Source organism: Xenopus laevis, chromosome 3L (genome assembly GCF_017654675.1).
Source record: "Xenopus laevis strain J_2021 chromosome 3L, Xenopus_laevis_v10.1, whole genome shotgun sequence".
Classification (NCBI taxonomy): Eukaryota; Metazoa; Chordata; class Amphibia; order Anura; family Pipidae; genus Xenopus; species Xenopus laevis.
Genome location: NC_054375.1, coordinates 107,625,693 through 107,634,445, shown reverse-complemented (window position 1 = coordinate 107,634,445; position 8,753 = coordinate 107,625,693).

The window sequence follows — 8,753 nt, the reverse complement described above, 5'->3', positions numbered from 1 at the left end:
TACCTGCTGTGCTACAGGTGTTAACGCTTTTCTTTCAACAAGGGCCCCTTTCCCCCCTATAATCATGGTAACAGGGAGATAAGGAGCTCTGAATGAACAATTCATTTCCCTTAGTATCAGGCTTTGAGATAAGGAGCATCTCATTATGCAGAAGAGGACCTGTGAAATGGCCATTTGTTTTTTCAACTTAATTTCTACTCTGCAGAACAGGAAGTAAGAATTGCCAGTGTGAAACTGGTTTCATTTTTTGATTTATTGGAAGAATAATAAATACTATAGATATTTCTTACATGACATCTACCACCTAAAAACTGTTTTATTTTCTCAGAAAAGCCTCGAGTTCTCTGAGCCCCACACCGGATGCTCTGTTTTCTAGATGTAGTGTAGGATTGGGAATCTGCAGACGGAATGTCTGAATGGCAACTGAGGGTCACTGGACTGGCGAAAATGTTCTACCTGAGCTGTACCTTGTTTTCATGTAGTAAAAGATGCTTTAGAAAAAGGCCAAATAAATGGAATAAATATGATCAGTATTTTATATACTTGAGCCTAATATCCAGCCCCTCCTCATAAAAACCTAGGGGCAAAAATAAAGCAAAAACTGACAACATGGGCACCAGGCACTTCTCTCTTTGTTTCAAAGTCTAGTAAAATAAATGAAAAGCCTTTGTGAAAGTGCTGATTTAAGAACCATAAATCAAATTTTAAATGACCAAGGAGGCTGTAATTTTCCCACTAGAGCCGAGTTCATCTACCGACAAGATAAGCAACACTGACATTTCTTTCTGACTATTCTTGTCTTTTGTGGGGAATAATAGACTGCAAGTAACTGGATTAAATTCACTATTTATCCTCTTTATTGGTTATGCTTTGCTCAGATGTTCCTCCTATTGCTAACAGTGAAATATCCCTGCTCTTCTAAAAGTCATAGCCCTTAAGCTGGCCTCACATACGCTTTGGCTGATTCTGACCATAGTGCCTTACCATCTGGGCATGTCTGGGGCCATTTAGACCACTAATCCTGCAATCCTTGTGAATCAATAAGTATTGGTCCTGATTGAAAATTTCATTGGTCAACTGAAAATGAAGTGAAAAGGGTCCACAACTCCTGAAATGCGTGACCAAGACATTTCCAGATAAGAGGGCTTGAAGTATTGTGGAGCACAAAACCATAATATTATTAACATTGTGAACCCATTAGGATTCTTTTGTCATCAACGTTGATGTATGCTAGTTTAAACTGGTCATAGATGTAAAGATTTTTAAAAAATCTTTTCGTTACCGTGAGACCACGATTATCTCTAAACGATCGTTTAAATGTACGATGTGTCCATCAACTAAAAAGACCATTTCAAGCGATATTGCCAGGAAAACTGAGGGTAGCTGCCTCCTTGGCCCTGCAAACATAGATAGATTGCACTGGGACCAACACAATTTTTTAACCTGGCTGATCAATTTTCTGACAGATGTCGGACAAAAAATCGTAAGATGCATGATCGTTCGATTCCCACTAACCTCACAATAATTTGAAGGATTGGTCAGATTGCAAAGAAATCAATCATTCACCAACAAAAGATCTTTGCGTCTACGGGGACCTTTAGGCTCTATCTTATTATTTCTGAGGAAAAAAATCAAATTTAAAATTTAAAAAAAAAAGATTTTTGTATGAGGAATAGTAGTGTCATATTTTGGAGCGTTCTGGATAATGGGTATATTGGATAATATAGGTGTCATACACTCAAAATAAAACAAGGGATTTTAATCCAAAGCCAACATTTTAAAATATATAAATAACCTTTGTCAGTTAAATAAATACATTTTAAGGATGCACAGAATTTGGTTTGAGATTCATCTGGATCTCAGCAGTTTGTGCAGAACTTGGATTTGGCTGAATGAGACAAATTGTCTAAGAGGACTTTTTTCCTCATCCAATTTTGCACTGGGACCAATGGGCCTGTATTTGCATCTAGATGCAGCTATGATTATTCTGGTGAGTTCGACTATTACTGGGGAGGTATGTTCAAGGCTGCTATATTTGGTTGAGTGCATCTGATTTGATGTAGACATTAGTCTGTATTGGAGAGTACTGTGTGAGACAGGGTCCCTGTACATTTTAAAGGTATACTGTCATGGGAAAACATGTTTTTTTTAAAAAAAAAAAGAGCAAATCCGTTTCTCAAAAGAGCAAACAGATTTTTTTATATTTAAGTTTGAAATCTGACATGGGGCTAGACATATTGACAGTTTCCCAGCTGCCCCCATTTATGTGACCTGTGCCCTGATAGACATCAGTCATTATTTACTGCTCTACTGCAAGTTGGAGTGATATCACCCCCATCCCTCCTCCCCCCAGCAGCCTAACAACTGAACAATGGGAAGGTAACCAAATAGCCGCTCCCTAACACAAGATAACAGCTCCCTGGTAGATCTAAGAACAACACTCAATAGTAAAAAGTCAAGTCCCACTGAAACACATTCAGTTACATTGAGTTGGAGAAACAACAGCCTTCCAGAAAGCAGTTCCATTCTAAAGTGCTGACTCTTTCTGAAAGCACATGACCATGCAAAATGACCTGAGATTAGGGTTGCCATCTTTTAATAAAATTTCCACCAGCTGGTGGAGGGGGTGGAAAAAGGGGCGAGGCCATGGTGAGCGATTGGCCAGAAGCCGGCACAAAGGTGAGTTTTGACCAGAGTGGGGGTAGGCCACGGGCTTTTGTTAGGTGTATTACAAATTTACCGGCAGCTACATTGCCGATAAATTTGTAATACCGGCCCCGGCCTTGGCAGGTGTTTCATCGGCTAGGCTGGTAAAATACCAGCCGGGTGGCAACCTTACCTGAGATGGCTGCCTACACACCAATATTATAAATTAAAAAAATACACTTGCTGGATCAGGAATGAAATTTTTCAAAGTAGATTGAATTATTTGCAATGTAATTTAAAAATAAAAACTACACCATAAAATTATGACAGAATCCCTTTAAGGTAAAATCAGTTTTTAGGAATATCAAATCTTCCACAAACAAAATCCAATTGTTTTTGATAAATGTATTTTGTCACCCAGGTCGTATAAAATAGAGAAAAAACATCCATGTTATGCTGATGGGTTTTAATATAACTAGTTATATATCTAGCATGCATGGAGGCTTTGGAATGATTAGAAGTCTACAGATTCAAACCATAGTTTAGAGTAACAGGACACAGTGTGTACTATAAGTCCCTATTAAACCTAATAAATACGTGACGTGGAAGACTGTACCAGCACAGCAATTGACTGTAATGTAGATTCCTTTAGTCATTGCTGGGGAATGTTCCCTGACTGTATTTCAAGGAAGCTAAGGATTTAAGCAGAGGATGGTACAAGATACATAAGGTGACAATGAGAAATAAACTCCATTATAAAAATGAGTGGATATTAACAGCAGGTACTACATAAAATATTATTTGACTGCTTGTGATAGAAGTGGGTCTCATCATATTCACCCTGGAATCAGCGCAAAGAAATCATGGTGGGGATGTGTATTTTAAAAGTTACTGCATGGTAAGTCATGATTCCCGTGAAAATTAATTACATATTAATTTGATTATCGAAAGCACAGTTTCTTTGGTGGCCACAGGTAATATTAGTTCAGAACGTTGGTTCAGGGCATCTAAATGTTTTTCCAGGAAAACCAAATAGTTTTGCTAACCTGTACCTATTCCTTGCATGACATCAAGGCTTGTGACACTGCCATGCAATCAAATGACCTTTTTTTACACTAGGATTGTTTGTAGCCTCATTTTGTAATGTGGACTGACCTATGCCAGTGGGAGAAACTTGGCATGAGCTACTGCCACCTAGCAGAAACACAGGCCAAAGTTCTTTATCCAAGTCCATCCTCCACCAGTGCTTTATATAAAAAAAAACACCAGCAATATCTTCTCCAATACCAAGCTAGTTCCTCTGTGTATACAGCAAGTGGTGCAGGTCAAGGAACAGGGCACCAGCAATTCTACAACACAACATAAAATTTTGTGGCCTTAGACAACACAAAAGCTACAAGTAGGCTTGCCACCTGGCCTATTTTGTGATTGTAAAGTCTATTACATTTTCTATAAAATTGAACTATATTGTTGATGGAGCCTGCTCAAAACTATTGCTGGTTCCTGCACTGTTTGAGGAATTTCCTGTGAGGAAGTCCAGTTAAAAGATTAGAGAAATGGAAAACTGAAATGTGCTTCAATACCATTTACTGTGTGAGTGCATAATGAGTAATACATCAGTTAGGTATGGGATTCAACTGTAGGTCAGGGCCGTGTAGTTAAGTGCATTTAGGGACAGCGGATATTTAATGGTGCATCATAACATAGACTTTATTGCCACTTCTTACTGATTTAAGTGTTATTGATAAATATGCAGTAACGGCATTATAATTATACAAATAAACAGGACAGCCAATCATATGGCATAATAACCTGGGGCACAGGGGTTGTGTTCATGGGACGTTGGGCTCTCATGTAAAATTTGCAGTGGGACCCAAGGGGCACTAGTTATGCCACTGAATGTAGGCAAGGCCCCATCAGGCAGAGATCACTAGGAACCTTACATGTACGGCAAGAATGAAAAATAAGCAGTTTACTTAAAACTAAATTTATCAGTAGAAATGGAAGATTTCACATTGGAAACTATAAAAAAAGAAATTAGGACTCACGGGCAAAGTTGTACTTTAAACACTGCATCAAGGTAATTGAGTACCTCCCTACACTGATCAAGTTTAACGTTTCCCAAATTATCATTCTCGTATTCCACAGTGTAATTGTCTCTTTCGTCTTAGATGTTTTCCCAGAAATAGCTTGATAACTGTTTCACTTTGCTGGAATATAAAAGCAAAATATATATCCATTGTGGTGGGTGCTTGGTCAAAGCTTGGCATACAAAGTTCAAATTGGACCAGCACTCCAATTATTTTTCAAACTGATTTTATTAAATCATCACTCGTATGATGATTTATACACGAGGGATGATTTAATAAAATCAGTTTGAAAAATAATTGGAGTGCTGGTCCAATTTGATATATATATATATATATGTGTATATATATATATATATATATATATATATATATATATATATATATATATATATATATATATATACTGTATATATATATACATTATTTTATTTCCTGTTCTACTATTCACATTCTATTAAGAAGATGATATTTAAGATGGACTTTAAGGGCAGAGACATATGCTCAGATTCGGGGAGATTAGTCGCCCAGCGACAAATCTTCTCTTCTTCGGGGCAACTAATCTCCCTGAACTGCCTCCCACTGGCTAGAATGTAAATCGCCGGTGAGATGGCAATCAGTGTGCTTCAGGCGTGAGGCAGTTTGGGGAGATTAGTTGCCCCGAAGAAGAGGTGACTTATCACCAGGAGACTAAATCTAAGCATTTGTCTCTGCCCTTAGAATAGTACAGGGTCACAACTCAAGTACCATTCAACTGAATTCTTGGCAACTATACAGACTACATACAGACTCATCATGCTAACAGACAAACATTGAAAAGCAGCTTTGTTTATGTAGGGCCTTTACTAAAATATTGTGTAAACATATAAATATGTAAATATAAGTAAATATAAGTAAGTCCAGTGGTATCATTTTGTGCATGTGTGTCCTCTATAAATAGTGACTGGTAAACACATTATTTCTCTTAGTAAATACGTTGCTGTATTTCCTTTGTAGCATCAGAAGATTGTTGAATTGTTCCCTTGCCTTGTGAGTAGGCTGGAGTCACTATGCTGCTCACTAGATGATTCATTGCAGTGATTACTGTTTTGCTAGCTGTTAGCTCAAGGTCTGTATCCTATAATTAGATTAATTAGCTATAGTTCACAGCTCTGATTCTAGATGTAACATTACTTATTTGGAAGAAAATGCACTTCTGTCTCAATCAAAAATATGTCATTGTTATGTGAGTCCTGTAAACACATGACCGGTTCTTTCAGTACCAAGACTCATGTGTTGTACTTGGTGCTTATAGCTTGTATTGTGGCTACAGATTATTCTTTAGTGAAACACTTTCTAAATGTGTTGACATTGCCGGTCATGTAATTCTATCATTTCTAAATTGCCTAAACATAATGGGCCCCACAGTGTTTTAATCAACACAGTGTTGGACTGGCATGTCCCACCAGGGCCATAGACTGAAGGCAGGGCGGGGCCAAGGTATTTTGGAACCCTAGGCAAGGGCTTTAAACATTGCCCACCCCCACTCAGTCTGGCATTACCATTTACCCCCTTACCATTCATATTGCCCCCTGTACCTGTGCCACCGCAGTCAATCCCTCAGATGGCCTCCAAGTCCCCAATCTGTACCTGTGCCAGCATAAGCTAAAATATCCATCATATTGTTACCCCCAATTTGTTACTATGCCAGTGGCAGCCAAAAAAGTCCATTAAATTGCACCTAATTTGTACCTATGCCAGCAAGAGCCAAATATCCATCATATTGCTCCAAACATCTGTGTACCTGACATAGGGTTGCCACCTTTTCTAAAAAAATTTACTGGCCGGTGGGGGGGGGCGGGAACAAAAGGGGGCGGTCTGTGACACAAAAGGGAGTGGAGCCACGCACAGTGACGCAAAAGGGGTCGGAGCAACATGCACGATGGCCAGAAGTCAGAAAATGTAAAGTTCTGAGCGAATTGGTGGGCAGGCCATGGGCTTTTTTTTAAGGGCATTACAAATTACTGGCAACTACATTGCCGTTAAACTTGTAATACCGGCCCGGGCCTTGGCAGGTGTTTTACAGGCTAGGCTGGTAAAATACCGGCCAGATGGCAACCCTAACCTGACACAATATTGCCCCATATACCTGAGCCAGCAGCAGCCAATCCCTCATATTGCCCCCAATCTGTACCTGTGCCAGCAGCAGCCAAAAAATCCATCATATTAAAGGCCATGCAAACCAGGGTTTAAAAAAAAATTCTGCCTACCCCTAGTTCCGGCCCTGACTGAAGGGCCCGCTTAGTGACCTCAAGGACCTCCCTCGTGGCATCTTCCTCCTCCTTCCATGTGCCACACAGCACGGCCTATTTAGTATACAGTACAGTGCCTGTTAGTTATGCTGTTCACCCCTCTTCAGAATCACAGTATTACAGTGCCTGTATTAGATGGTGTTAACTTTTCCTGGATTAATTAGAAATTAAACTGAGAATTCTATGAGTGAAGGGTTAAAGGGGTTGTTCTCATTTGAGTTAACATTTAGTGTGATGTGGAGAGTAATATTCTTGCAAATGGTTTTCATTTTCATTATTTTTCAGTTATGTAGCTTTTTATTCAGGGCTGTATGCAATTTCAGTAATCTGGTTGCAAGGGTCCAAATTCCCCTAGCAACCATGCATAGATTTGAATAAGAGACGGGAATATGAATAGGAGAAGCCTGAATAGAAAGATGTAAGGTAAAGAAAAGTAGCAATAACAATAAATGTGTAACCTTACAGAGCATATGTTTTTTTAGATGGGGTCAGTGATTTGAAAGTTTTAAAGAGAAGAAAAAGAACGTAAATAATTTAAAAAACAACTTCAAAAATAAATAATGAAGACCAATTGTTCGTTCTAAAACATACTAAAATGTAACTTAAGGGTGAACCACCCCTTTAAAAAGGTTGAACTCCAATATAGATGAGTCTAGCAGCCAAGGGAGGCTTAGGGTCTGTGATTGATGGCGTTGCATGCCCCCCATTTCATCCAATTATTGTATATGAGTGCTGAACAATTGGATCAGTCTGATTTTGTCCACTGCTTACTATTAATTCCATGTCCTGCACTAGTAGGGTTAAAGAAGAGGGCTCCAGTGTAAACCACCTGGTTTCAGCCACTCCCAACATATCAGCGCCTGAGGATTTCTGCTGACTGAGGCAGATCAATGTCATACATTGAAGTGCAACAGATAGGGTTGCTAATCCTGAAAAACAACTGGTAGTAATAAAAAAATATAGCCACAGTAAGTTACAAATTGTGTGCAATGGAAAGGAACAGAGAAAAATAGAAGAATAATCTCAGAATTTATTATATCCTTCCCTTTCACTCAGTCCACTGAATATATGAAGAAACGGAATCAATTCGAGACACCGTTTTAGTCTCAATGAATAATATATTACTGGATGACTCTCTTTCATTTATTTATTTATTACACCTAGACATCCAAGCAACCCCGAAGGTTGTGTCAGGTGAAGCCAAGCCCTCCTCCATTCATTAGCAGATTCTTTTTAATAACGGATGCAGCCTGGAGAGGAGTTTTGGCTCAGTCCTGCTTTGTGTTCCGAAACAGGCAGGTGTTTCATGACTTAGAGTAATAACATCAAGAAGAGGATTTCCTGTATCCGAAACACACCCCTTTACTATTCCCAGCATAATACTGTGTTGCCAGTTTCCTATTATCCTACTGATTTCATATTTAGATCATGAACATTGTATTGTAGACTTCTTTTAACTTAGTACCTTGTATTCGGTTAACTAATATGTATGTTTCAGGTAATTTGTTCTTGCATGTCAGGGATGAGAGACTCATAGGGGTAAATTTATTAACCAGCGAAAATTCACCAGGCGCAAATGCGAAGTTCTGTCCAGGGCGCCGAATGCTGGCGAATTTTCACTAGCGTTACTTCAGCAATCAAAGCGAAGATGCACTAGCGTTCAATTATGCCTAGCACAACTTCGTTAGTGGTCAGGCTAATCTGCATACAGAGGGAAATGATAAAGTTG